Source organism: Loxodonta africana, chromosome 4, assembly GCF_030014295.1.
Source record: "Loxodonta africana isolate mLoxAfr1 chromosome 4, mLoxAfr1.hap2, whole genome shotgun sequence".
In the NCBI taxonomy this organism is placed as follows: Eukaryota; Metazoa; Chordata; class Mammalia; order Proboscidea; family Elephantidae; genus Loxodonta; species Loxodonta africana.
The window spans coordinates 40,343,842-40,357,984 of record NC_087345.1 but is presented as its reverse complement, the minus strand read 5'-3'; the positions used below and the strand labels follow the sequence as shown (position 1 = coordinate 40,357,984).

At 38.8% G+C, this 14,143-nt stretch overlaps 1 pseudogene; it reads right to left on the bottom strand.

Annotated features, from left to right (window-relative positions):
- The window catches only part of LOC135231180 (26S proteasome non-ATPase regulatory subunit 10-like), a 95,519-nt pseudogene extending 81,376 nt beyond the window's left edge, over positions 1–14,143 (bottom strand).

The following is a 14,143-nucleotide window of genomic DNA, read 5'->3' as shown; positions in this document are numbered from 1 at the left end:
TCCCACTCATGGTGGCCCTGTGTAGAGCACAGAGTAGAACTGTGCTCTGTGGGGTTTTCAATGGCTGATTTGACTTGATCCTCCAACTTTTCCATTAGCAGCAGAGTGTGTTAACCCTTTGTACCACCCAGGGACTCTGCTGAATTCAGACAGACATTTAATCTAGGTCTGAATTGAAAGGCAAGATTTTAACATCACCCTTTCTTTCTGTAAAATGGGGCTCAATTTGCTTTTTAAACCTTTTTTCAATGTTGTAGCTTTGAGTCCTTCCAGGGGCCCAACCACTTACCTCAATTGTTTATTACCTTTTTCCAAAATGAAAAGAATTTGTTTGCAATGAAGGAGTGTTTCTGCACACAGTAAACCAAACCAAATCAAACCCGTTGCTGTCGAGTTGATTCCAACTCATAGCAACCCTATAGGAGAGAGTAGAACTGCCCCATAGGGTTTCCACGGAGCACCTGGTGGATTCGAAGTGCCGACCTGTTGATTAGCAGCCGCAGCACTTAGCCAATATGCCACCAGGGTTTCCCTACACACAGTAGTCACTCTCTAAAAGTGGGTGACTTGAAAATCTTATAAAAAATCTACCCTACTGATTCATAAATTTTCTTCATTACGTGCTTTAGTCTAAACCAAAAAGGATAAAACTTTGCATGTTATATACACGGGGCATTTTTTTTTTTTCGTGTGATGACAGAGAGTAGTATGGGGAATATGTTTTTTTCTTTCATTGCAGTTTTCTTTCATCAAAATCAGTGACCAAGCATCAGGATAAACTACATAAATACATACATACATATGTATACACACACACAGAAACAAAACCCAAGCTGCCCATCCAGCACATTTCTTTCCCTGCACTAATTTAAGGAGGGCATATGACGCACATGTAACACTGCAATGTATGCAGATCTTTCCTTTTGCACCATTTCTTGAGTTTATTTACTCTCTCTTTTCAATGCGCTCTACCCACCCAGTCTCCCCAGCAAACACATACATAACACATTCACATATACACAAGAGTCTCTATTTTATTCTAGTGAAATAAATTTCTACTGGAAGTTTTCACAGGGAAAAAAAATACACACACATATAGATATAGATATATTGGAAGCCTGGTGGCATAGTGGTTAAGAGCTACAGCTGCTAACCGAAAGGTCGGCAGTTCGAATCCACCAGGCGCTCTATGGGGCAGTCCTACTTTGTCGTATAGGGTCACTATGAGTCAGAATTGACTCATCAGCGTTGGGTTTTTTCGTATATATATATATATATATATACACACACACACACATACATATGCTATATACTATATACTTCTTACGTACTATATAAGAAGGAGCCCTGGTGGTGTAACAGTTAAGCGCTTGGCTGCTAACAGAAAAGCTGGCAGTTTGAACCCACCAGTGGCTCCAAGGGAGAAAAGGCCACTGGCTCCCCTAAAGATTACAGCCTGGGAAACCCCATGGGGCAATTCTACTCTGTCATACAGGGTCACCATGAATTGGAATTGATTTGATGACACACAACAACATGCTATGTAAGACCAGAGAGCTGCAACTTATTAAAGATATTAAAAGAGATTTTTCCTCTAATGACATCCTAAGACCTTTTAACAATGAAATAGTCAACTAAATAATACCACTTCAATTAGCTTTATCACAACTGTAATTATTGCCTAACACAATGTGCTACAATGGTTAAGTTTAAACAAATTTGTCCAACCACATGTTTAAATGTTTTTATGTTATTCTACACAGTTGAGTATTCCCCTATCTAAGTTGACAAGATTAGTGTGAGTAGGTGGAAGGGAAAAAACAAAGGGAAACTCATTAAGAAATGAAGGTAGGACTTTTCCCATGAAAACACACCTTTCATAGCCAGAGAATCATAGCCAGCATTTTGATAAGACAATGAACTTTGATCCGCACCGATGAATCTGAGAAATCTTCTGGGAGAGATGCCATAGACTGTTGCAACAAATATTAGCAGATTCACAAGGCTGTAATCACTATCAGTATCCATGGTACTGAGTTTTAAATTAACATTGTTATTTTAGCCGGGTTCCCAAATTTAACATTAGGGAATTTTGGTTGTGGGCCGATCATCATTAGGTAAATACATATATTGGTGTTGAGGATAATTTTGAGATAATTAGACAGTGTAGGCTTAGTCAGCAATTATAAGAACGACTTTGGGGTTTTAAAAAATTCTACTTAAATGAACCAAAAAATGGTCTCATGGCACCTTTGGTAAATATTTGCTTTAAATAGAATTTTTAGTTCTGCATGAAATCCTACGTCACTATTGTGTTTCAAAGTGAATTTTCCTTTTTTTTTTTTTTAATTCCCTTCCCCTTTCCCCACAAGTCCATCTTTCATTCACACCTTTTTAGTCAAATTGTCAGATTTATCTGGTTAATATTTTGTTGTTGTTAGGTGTCATCAAGCCGATTTTCAACTAAAAATGACCCCATGTAACACACAGTAGAACTGCCCATACAGTTTTCTTAGCAGTAATCTTTATGGAAGCAGATCACCAGGCCTTTTTGCCTGTGGAGCCACTGAGTAGATTCAAACCTCCAACCTTTCAGTTAGCAGCTGAGTGCTTAACCTTTGTTTCAAAGCTCCTTTAAGAATTATTTATTTAGGGATTTTGAAAAAGGGTCCTTTCATAAACCCAGAAAGGGATTTCTCCTTCTTCAGTAGCTTTGCACAGACTATCAGAGTAGCGGAGGATAGTATCTGACATTGATTTGGACTCAGCCTTGAAATGTCAAAAGTCCTCACCCAATTCTTGTGGAAAGGCAGACAACCTAGGCTTGGACAGATGTAGCAAGTTTTCAAACTGCTCAGAACTACATATTCTTACCTCTTGTGTTGGGGTAGAATTCATGATGAAATATATTTAAGAAAGTATATTTTTCATCCACCTTTGGTAAGGAAAGTGGAACTAGAGAAATATGTATTTTTATATCTCAACATTAGGGACTTTCTGTAATTCAAGTAAAAGCCAGATACATGGCAGCACCTTGAAAAGAGTAAGGGTTTCATGATTTTTGTGACTATATGATGCAAGTAAACTACCCTGGTTTTTACCACCAGTCTCATTCTTGAAAGGCCAGGGGCTCTAAATGATAACATGTCTTTGTACCGTAATTGCAGATTTTGTAAGGAGCAGGCATTTTAGATAACCAAATTTTCCACTTACCTAAACATTAGCAACAAAACCCTTTTTGTTTTAAATGCTTGTCTGGTACCTTGCTTGGAAACCCTGGTGACATAGTGGTCACCAGGCGAAAAAGATCGACAATTTAAATCCACCAGGTGCTCCCTAGAAGCCCTATGGGGCAGTTCTACGCTGTCCTTCAGGGTCACTATGAGTTGAAATCGATTTGATGGCAGTGGGTTTGTTTTTTTTAGTAGCTTGCTTAGCTATAAACCCAAACCAAACCCACTGCCGTCGAGTCAATTCCGACTCATAGCAACCCTACAGGACAGAGTGGAAGTGCCTGATAGAGTTTCCAAGGAGCACCTGGCAGATTCAAACTGTCGACCTCTTGGTTGGCAGCCGTAGCACTTAACCACCAGGCCACCAGGGTTTACATCTGAACAAAATCCCGAGCATCTTGCTGAACCTGTGGCATATTGGACAGCCATTCTCATTTTATATTTATTGTAGATGCAGAACTAAAAGATATCAGAATTTTTTTTTTTAATTCAGTTCTCCTCATCAGCCTGTTCATTCTCTTTAAAATGAAAGAAAAAAAAAATCTAGCTAAGTTTTCCAGTATTCAAAGTTATGCTGATTCCTGTGGCATACAATAACCCGAAAACAAGTAAAAAAGTGGTCAGGAACACAACTGTCATGAAGCAGGTTAGTTGACTTTATAATAAAGAGTGTCAGAGAATGCTACATTACATTTATGTGTTTGGGGACAGACGAGCCTGGAAGGGTTTCGAAATTCACTCAGTTATTTGAATGGACTGTTCTTTCCCCAGATAGCTCCTAGGAACACTCTCTCATCTTCAAGTCTCCGCTCAAATGCCACCTTATCAGTGAGACCTTTCTTACTATTTTACTTAAAATAGCAACCTGTCCAACGCCCCAGGACTCCCTATCTCCCTAGTCTGCAGGGCCATTGTACAGCTCCAGGGTGCAGTATTCACAGCACTAAGACAGCAGCCCTGCTATTTAGCACCTGTCACTGTTTGACATATCGTTTTACTTGCCTCCCCCCACCCCAGAGAGGATTTTTGTATTTGGCTCACTGCTGTATTCTCCAAGTGCCTAGAACAGTGCCAGCATATAATAGGTGCTCAATAAATATTTATGGACAGGTAAACTAATTTGAGCATCTTCTAAAGTTCTGGTCTAAAAGCCCCTGACTTTAATGTATCCCTGTCTAATGGAAAAATCAGACATGAAACGATGGCAATGCAGACAAAGGAGAGATCAGTGCTCAAGGAGAAAATACTGCTTAAGAGGGGTGCTGACCTCAGATAAGCATGAGTTCTAGCCTCAAATCAGCTCTAGGTAGCTATGTGACCTAGGGCAAGTTATTTAACATCTCTGTGCCTGCTCAAGTTTCCTGTAATAAAAGATGATTGCAATAAGGAGGGTCTGACAGGGTATGATGAAGAGTCAGTGAGGGGATGGATACACACAGGTGCTTAGCATGGTCCTGGCACTCATAACGTCGACACAAGTGCCTGTAGCATCAGGATAGATTTTATGGAAGCAGTAGGGGATCTATAGCTATCTGGCAAAGTCTTCCTAATCTGGGAAGACTGGCCAGTAAAATGACTGAACTAGGACTGAAGGAAAAACTGTCAACATGCACACAATGAAAAGCCACGTTCATGTTTCCTGTGCTTTTGCTTGAAACTGTTTAAGAATGAGGAATAAACCTACTAATGATATGAATACGGAATCTGAGTAAGGACTTCTCGCACTGGAAATAGATTATTGGCAAACCCTCCTTATATCTTCACTGATTTGCCATTCTCCCTAAAATGGAATGTAGAAAACAGTCCAGCTGGTACTGAAACATTAGGGACTATTACCTCAGTGGTTAACAGCTATGGCTGCTGACCAAAAGGTCGGTGGTTCGAATCCACCAGCTGCTTCTTGGAAATGCTATGCAACATTTCTACTGTGCCCTGTAGGGTTGTTATGAGTTAGAATCCACTTGACAGCAATGGATTTTTTTTATTGCACTGAAGGGGAAAGGAAGTTCCTCTGTAAACTACCCACCACCACCATCATAATCCTCACCTACCAATGCTTTGGCATCAGAGGGTTTGCTAGGCAGAACACATGGTCCTTTCCACAGGAAAAATAAAGAGTTAATAATTTAATACCTGGGCCAGAGAGATTCAGGGTCCAAATCAGAACCTAAACCTAGGAAAAAAAGAATTAAACCACCTTTTTCAATTACTGGTGAATTATCTCCTTTCCCTATTCTTCTGTAGGTCTCAAACTCATTAAGTACAGTCTCTTTAGGACAAGTCTTTCCTTTTCCTCTATTCATTCAAGAGTCTTTAAAGAAAGTGACACACAGCTCTTGAGTTCAATCAATTTCACCTCTAGTTGTGCTGTAACTTAGGTCAATATTCTAACTGCTCTTTGGCAACTGGAGTCAAGAACTTTGAGATGAAAAGAGGTGTTCAAGGCTAGGATTGCAGGCTTGACATTTGTCCCTTCTTATCTGAAAAATCTATTATAGAGTGACATAATCAGGCTAAAAGGAGGGGGCAGCAGTATTATCTAAATTTGACATTATCACAATCATTATTGATTGATCAAGATTCTAAAGTTTAGGCCTAATGATTAACACCAGGCAGTCTCTGTGAGTCAGTGAGGGGATATGACTCAGACTTTACTACTCCCCTAAGAGACTGAAAAGCCATAGCAAATTGGGCAGGGACACACTGTATTAAATCATACCTAGCTGAAAGGTAATCATTTCTTCTGGTGACAATTTGCTTCACGTTTAAAGTAACCACCGCGGCATGTTTCGGAAAAAAAAAAAAAAACAAGAAAACCCCACTGCTGTCGAGTCGATTCTAACTCATTGCCACCCTATAGGACAGGGTAGAACTGGCCCATCGAGTTTCCACGGAGCGCCTCGTGGAGTCAAACCACTAACCTTTTGGTTAGCAGCTGTAGCTCTTAACCACTACGCCACCAGGGTTTCCGCCGCATGTTTAGGAAGTAAAAATAGTTATAAAAGGAGAGGGAAAACAACAACTCACCCTAACTCAAGGCCTGATGCTACAACCATATTTCTTAATCAAATTGTAAGTACCCCGAAAGGACTTTCCTGGGGTGGTAGAAAAGTCCTGTTTCTTGATTGGGGTATGGATTATGTAAGTATGCAAAGTCCACTCAACTCTATGCATTTCACTGTATAAAATTTTTACCTCAATTTAAAGAAAAAAAAAAAAAAATCTGAGTGGTCCACACCTTGAAAGCTATGTTGCAGAGAAAAAAGAAGAAAGTTGCAGAGACACACTCAAAATCTAAACCTAAATTGAAACTACTTGTTTAAATCTATTTAAATAAAAACTGTTTGCAAACATGACAAATGCTACAACAAAAAAAATGCAGAAAATGCTCACAATTTGTTTGAATTGTGCTGTTTCATAAAACCCTGGAACTGACTAATCCAGTAGCTTACGCTGAAACCCAGCTTTCCATGCTAAATCTTTAAAACATCAAATAGCCATTAACGGCTACAGAACAAATCATGGAACCTAGCTATTCTAAAAAACACACTCTTCGAGTTGTTTGGGTTCCTTTCAGACCGGATGAAAACCAGTTGCCGTTGAGTCAATTCTGACTCATGGAGACCCCACGTGAGTCAGATTAGACCTGACACATGGGGTCTCCATGAGCTAGAATTGAGTGTTTTCAATGGCTGATTTTTCTAACGTAGATCACCAGGCCTTTCTCCCAAGGCTCCTCTGCGTAGGCTCGAACTGCTAACCTTTCAGTTACCCACAAAGTACATTAACTATTTGCACCACTCAGGGACTCCTTAGACTGGATAAGGCATTCTAAGTCCTTGACCTGATCACCAGGAAGCAGACACTGCTAGTTATCAAACCCCAGGGGTCACAGAGATAATATTCTTCTTGTTGCCCATAAATGAGGTGACCATATGTCCCGGAGTATGCTTGTAGAGTGGGTTTTTTTATTAATAGCAACCCATTTTAATCTCAAGCATCACAACTTCATTGATAAATTTATTTATTGAATTATGTGGTCACTTTCCCCATAAAAAGAAGCCCTGATGGTACAGTCATTAAGAGCTTGGCTGCTAACCAAAAGGTTGGCAGTTCGAATCCACCAGCTGGTTCTTGGAAACTCTATGGGGCAGCTCTACTCTGCCATGTAGAGACGCTGTGAGTCAGAACCCACTGATGGCGATTGGCTTTTTTTTTTTTTTTTGAGTTTACCCATAAAATGTCCCCATGGTTTGGCCTCACATAATTTCCCTCCACCCCAGTCACACTGGTCTTCTTTTAATCCCTCCCGTTCACCATGCACTCTCTGGCCAGATTTGGGGCATGTTCTTCTGTCTTCCCTCCCTTCTTCACTTAAACCCCTATCATCTTTTAGATCTCAGCTCAAGCATCCTGTCCTCAGAGAAACCTTTCTATGGTAGTCATGTCCTCCTATTAGCTCTCACAGCACCTGTTCACCACTTTCCCTTCCTCCAAGGTTAGGTGCCTCAGGCCCAATTTTTACATATGTTTGGTAACCCTCTCTCTATCACTAGGGTAGGCCCTTGAGGGAAGAGACAGTGAATATTTTTGCATCCCTACTGCTTAGCACAGTACTTGGCACATCAAAAACCAAAAAACTAAACCCATTGTCATCGAGTGAATTCCGACTCATAGTGACCCAATAGGGCATCGTAGAACTACCCCATAGGGTTTCCAAGAAACAGCTGTTGGATTCAAACTGCCGACATTTTGGTTAGCAGCCAAACGCTTAACCACCGTGCCACCAGGGCCCCATACTTGGCACATAGAGGGACTCGATATGTATTTGTTAATTAAATGAATGTGATAGATACAGGATATACCTCCACCTATAGTTTAACCATGAGAAAGATCCCAAGACATGTAAAGAAAAGGGTAGTGGAAAAAATGCAAGACTCTCAGAGTTAGAGGAAGTGAGCTTGTATCTAAGGGTTCCATATTACATAAGTGCTCCATCTCTGACACTTATAACCATAACTACTGTCTCAAGGGAAAGCAGTTCTGACAACATTGGCCATCCAAACCTTGTTTTAATTAGTGTCAAACTTGTATTCTTACATTGCAATCTTAAAACTTTAGAGGAGCACATTGACGGATTTATAAGGCTAAACGCACTTCCAAGCAGGGCCTGAGCCACACACGAACTTTAAGATGCAAGACTTCCGAAAGGGTCAAAGGGAATTTTGCCTGTAAGTCTCTTGGGGTTAAAAATGGGGCTCTTTGTTTCCTTTACTATTTCAAGATAAATTAGCAAGAAGCTCTGCTGGCGTGAGTACCTACTTCATAAAGGAATGCATAAAGCTATACGTCCCAATGAAGCTATCTGCACATAGAAACTGGGACTTGAGTATAAACCAAAAGAACCCGTGGTCACTGACTCATTTATAACTGACTAGAGGAAATCAATCACATTATTAGTGATTTAAGCAAACACTGCATCAGGTTACATCACAAGAAGAAACTCAAACCCAAACTAATAACTTATAAAAGGCTGCTTTTCTTTACAGTGAGGAAGTTACCCACACTACTCTAGATTAAGAAGAGATTGAGAACCACTAAAATCTGTTTGAAAATCCGTTTGAAAGTCTCTTGCAAACCTGTGGCCAAATACAATAGCTTGAAGGACTGCAAACCCTGGGAAAAGTCAACTTACTTTAGGTAGCAAGGAGATGTTGTGAGAATTACCCAAGGTAACGGACACAAATGTGCTTTGTACAAGGCTACATTTTTTACACTACTAAGCACGTTAGGCAGTATTACCCCATCTCTCACCTTAAGGTGTCTTCAGTATAGACAAAGGATCTGAAGGATTCCTTGTTTTGCCTTTCACTGAAAAAATAGCTCTGAAAACCACAATCTGTTAAGGACTTAGTTCAGGAAAAGTTGGTAAAATAAATATGCAAGCCCTGGGTAAGCTTCATTTCCACCCTTAAAAGGAGAGAAGGAAGGTGCAATTCATTTTCCTTTCTATATTATTTCAAAAACATAAATACATTTCTTGTAGCTATAGGCTAAAAGCTAACCTTCAAGAAATTCCAAACACAATCACACTGACATCATCAAATTTTCAAAATACCAAGAAAACAATTCTACTATATTTAGTAGGCCTCCATACTCCATACTAGAGCCTCCAAGTTCCAAGAATCCAACAAGTCACTGCTCGATGTTTTCAGGTTTATTTGACCTTGATAACAGATTTATGGGTTAGGCATTGCCGTTTTTGCACAGAGCAAGAGGCTTAGAAGAGGCTAAGCAAATTTTCCAAAGTCACAAGCTGATACAGGCTAGGATTCTAACTTATCCTTCTGCTTAGTCCAGGCCTAGTACACAGTACAGTCCAAGCCTCATATATAGGATAGTCCAAAATTTATTTTTTAAGCCTAGTAGTCTTTACACTGAATCCCAGCTGCCTCTCCAAGAAAGAGGACATGTTTTCAAACAGCACATGCCTCCTGGGCATGGAGAATGAGTTTCAAGGCTGAAAATGATCCAAAATGGCCAACTAGCAATGAGAAATTAAAACATGCACATTTGAATATGTGAAACAAGGTATATAAATTATACATATCAATAGTTAAGAGCTTGGACACTGGAGTCAGAAAGTCCTGAGTTCAAATTCTGCATTAGTCTTTTGGCTTTGGGGCAAATTACTTCAGCTCTCTAGGCCTGTCTTCCATCCATAAAATGAAGATAAAAAATACTGACCTATCTGCTAAATTCACCCAGTTGTTAGGAGGTCGAATAAGAATGCGTGTTGGTAACGTGAAGGCTCACAAGTACCATTTACAGGAAACACAACTCCATTTAGTCTACTGACCAGCAAATGCATGCATTCCTGTTTGTGGTGCAATTGTCAAGTCTAGTCATTTCAGGCTTATGTCGATTTATTGAATCTTCTCAGATGAAGTCCAATTTGTTAGTCATCTTTCTAAAAAATTTAGGGATGGCTCAGAAGAAGGGGGAAAAGATAGTGGAACTTTTGGGAAAACCATAATTGCTAAAATAATTTAACCACTCATCTACAAATAGGTTAACTCAGCTCCCCTACAACCAGCCCTAATAAAAAAATGTTACGAAGGCTCAAACATTTTAAAAGAAAATTCTAAGATAAAACATGTGTTTTAACACACAGCATTACATAGTTGAATATGTAGAAGCACACAGAACTTGAATTGGTGTATCATTTCATTTTGGGTATCTGTTGGCTACAAAAGCAGATGTCTTAATTTTACAAATAAGGACTTATGCAGATAAAGTAAAATTACACAAAACATGCCTTTTTGGATTGCCACCACAGCTTCTCATCTTTAAGACTTATCACTTAAAGGAAGATGGTAATAATCACGAGTTATTCTTGGGGAAGCAAACATTCCTCTTTTTTTAGTGATAATCTACAATGTCTCTCAACGTTTTTAAACATACATCCCGTGAGTAAAAATTTGAGTGTATATCGGTTTATAGAATGTGTCATGTGCTTTTGCATACATACACACATGGAAACACATACAAATATATTTTAAAACAATGACAAAATAACTTTGGAGACGGCCCATCTAGAGAACTATCAAAAAGAAATCTACCCTGGGGTAAACATGTCAGCTATCAACATTATGATTTGAAATTATAATTAGCTTTTGATGTAATATTCTCCAAATACAGGAATCCAGTTAACTTGTTTTTTCCTGCCTGGTAGTCTCTATTGTGATGTTAGGTAGCTAGCCTCTATTTCATCATCCTTCTACCACCAGGAACAGGGTCACAAATGGACTTCACCACTTAATATAGCATAGGGAAAAAGGCACTATATTCGTCAAGTGTTTTATAACAGACAGCTTAAAAAAAAAACTCCCTTTAGAAGATAGAGACAAGGCATAACCACTATTATCTGAATTTCTTTAAAACACCTTGAGGAGTATAGTTTATTAATGCTTCCCATCCACTCCTCCCTTCCCAAGTCTGGTTTCTCCTAGGACCATAAACCTGTACTACCACTTTAACCTGCACGTTCACAGAAACAAATTGAGGGTAGACTTGATCCCCAGATTCATGAAGTACGGAATCTCTACCCCAGCGATTCCCAAACTTTCTGCTAAGATCGCCCTGGAAGAAGCCTTTTTTGGTTAAAACCTATAACCACAGCCAATCTTTCCTTGTCACCAATCATGGACATTCCTCCCCTCACTTCCCACTTTGCCCTTCCGCCATCCTTTCCCTTTTCATCCACACCTAGCCTCTAATTACTGCATCCCTCACCTTTAGTACTTCCTGTAATTGCACAGAATTCCTGAGTACACTGTTATCTTCAACACTAAAATGATAAAATAACCAGGAAAAGGCTCACATACAAGTTCATAGTTAACTCCCAAAGTTTCCTTGTGTGATTATTCAACTATGAGATAACCCGAAGCATTGACCAAAAAAAAAAAAAATTTAGAATCCTAGGAATGGTAACCTGATCATTTTGCTATTCCTGTGTTTGGTACATTGAACTATGCGAAAAGAAATTGGGAAAACAAGTCGAAATTGCGGTACGAAAAACTGGTGTCACTGAGTACTCCACGATTGTTGAGGAAAAAGTGTCAATACTATGAATATAATTGAAGGCTTATACTTTTAAGAGCATCACAGAGCTACAGAATTTAACCTCCTTCTTAACGTTCCTTCACTTTATGCTATTCTTAGAAAACGTAAACATCATAAAAACGGCCAGAAATTGTAACTAAAAACATACAAATTCCTTTGCTCTATTTGTAGGCCCATTAATGTAAATGATTTAAAATTTACAGCTCAGTTTGGTTGGTAGTACCATTTTACTATAAAAGCCTTTTTTTCCCTCTATACCATTAGGCTGTTACCTTATGCTCCAAATGTGAAAAATAAACCACTGTTATATTTTGACAGCAGTCATTATACTGAAGTTCAACTGCAGAGACCCAGAGGTAAGATTAAATTATTTGCAGTCTGTTTACCGCGGGAAGAATAAGAAATCTATTTCAGTTTTACACCATCCCAGATGCATTTGTAGGTCTCCTGTGCATAAAGCTATTGACAAACTCTGTCCACATAGCATGTTATCACATCATCTGCAATAGGTGCGAAAAAAGGAAAAATAATTGAACTTCCATATGCAGACTACTGTTTTGATTATACTTCTGTAAAGAGGAGGAAGTATCAAAAATGTTAAAAATTAGAGGGAAAAAGCTAATAGATTCATTGTTCCTAAGATTAAAAAGTACCTGAAAAACTCTAGTTGTTATACACTAGATTATCAAGAATGCTGCTTCCTTCTTTTATCTTGAAGACAAATTTCACCAGCTCTAACACCTACATGAAATAAAATTACTTGCAATTTGAGTGTGAAAGTGACTTAAAGAAACCATTTGCACAATTGTACCAGGAAGCAACTTTCTGGTGAACTTTCCAGTCTTTCTATTACAGAAATATGGCAAATAAAGGTAAGGACGTGTGATTTTCAATTTCGATCAGCAGGGAAATGCCATATTATCCTGCATGAACTAAGATACCTCTTGCTATATATACAACCCACTTGCTACACAACCCACTTTAAGCCTTGCTTCAACAGTACATTTAGAGAAAAGGAAGTGATTTTAAAACTACCTGTTAAAACTTAGAAAGCAACATTCCTCGGAAACTTATTGCCAATTACTATGAATTGCTGGTGCTAAAGGCAATTAGTAATTTTGAAAACAGTTATCCTTTTCAGAAATGATTTTAAAGGAACTTTTTTTTTTTTTTTGAACTCCGGCAGTGTAAAGCTTTTTAAATTATGCCGATTAAAAAAAAAAAAACTGGCATAAATGACAATACATACAGATCTGCTGCACACCTGCATGTGCGTGCAACAGACACTCAAATGGTTTTTGTAGAAATAACTAGGCAAAACATTCCCCAGAAGCAATGAACAAGAAATACCAAACAGCTACTGTACTGCAGACCTAAGCTCAGCTCTATTGTCTGGGGAACGTTAAGGTTAAAGTCACAGGAAACAGCTGGATGCTAGGTCTCAGAAAGCAGTTTGCAAGCCTTTTCAAGAGGAACTTAACAAGCAGTTCCTCACAGGCCAGAGATCACCTGAATTCTAAAATAAATGTTAAGAAGCTCTGTTCCTACTAAATTTTTAAAAGTCTCATGTCAAGATCTTCAAAAACGATTTTCCATTTGAGAAATGGTTTTAGGACAAGAAAAGTGTTAGGTACTAAAATATACTCCTCAACTGTCTGGAAGTCCTTCTCACTTTGCCTTAGGCAAGGATGATTTAGTATGCAAAGCTTTTATCAGTTACCAACCTGGCTTCAAAGGTAACTAGATGAAACGCAGTTAGTGGCAATCAATAGTCAGCATGGGGGCAGACGGGGGTGGTCGGTGTACAAACTAGAATCCCAGTATATTTTTATTTTAAATAAAGTTTGAAAGAACAGGGACTTTTTACAGAATGGATTGAAAATTAAAACCACATTCAGCAAGTGTAATGTGTTGTGGTTACAGGAATTGAAACTCCCAATGATAGCCTGTTATTGTTTGTATTCTAATACCTGTATGTCTTGTGTATTCCCATGTAGCCCACAAAACAAGAATAATTTTACAGGTAGAAATGAATTCCCAAACTGATTTCAAGTAATTTACATTGCACATTATTTCCAGTGTGAACATATATGTATACAAAAAATAGTCACCATACGGTAAGTTATCTGTGTAGAGAGCAAGGTTCAAATATTTCCCTTTTGATTTCCATTCAACAAACATTTGTTATCCTCTACAAGGGGATTACCCACAAGCCTTTCCCATATAGGTTAGTGGGACAACCCACACTCCCCACCAGCATTCCCAACGTTCATTTGTTATTAGAA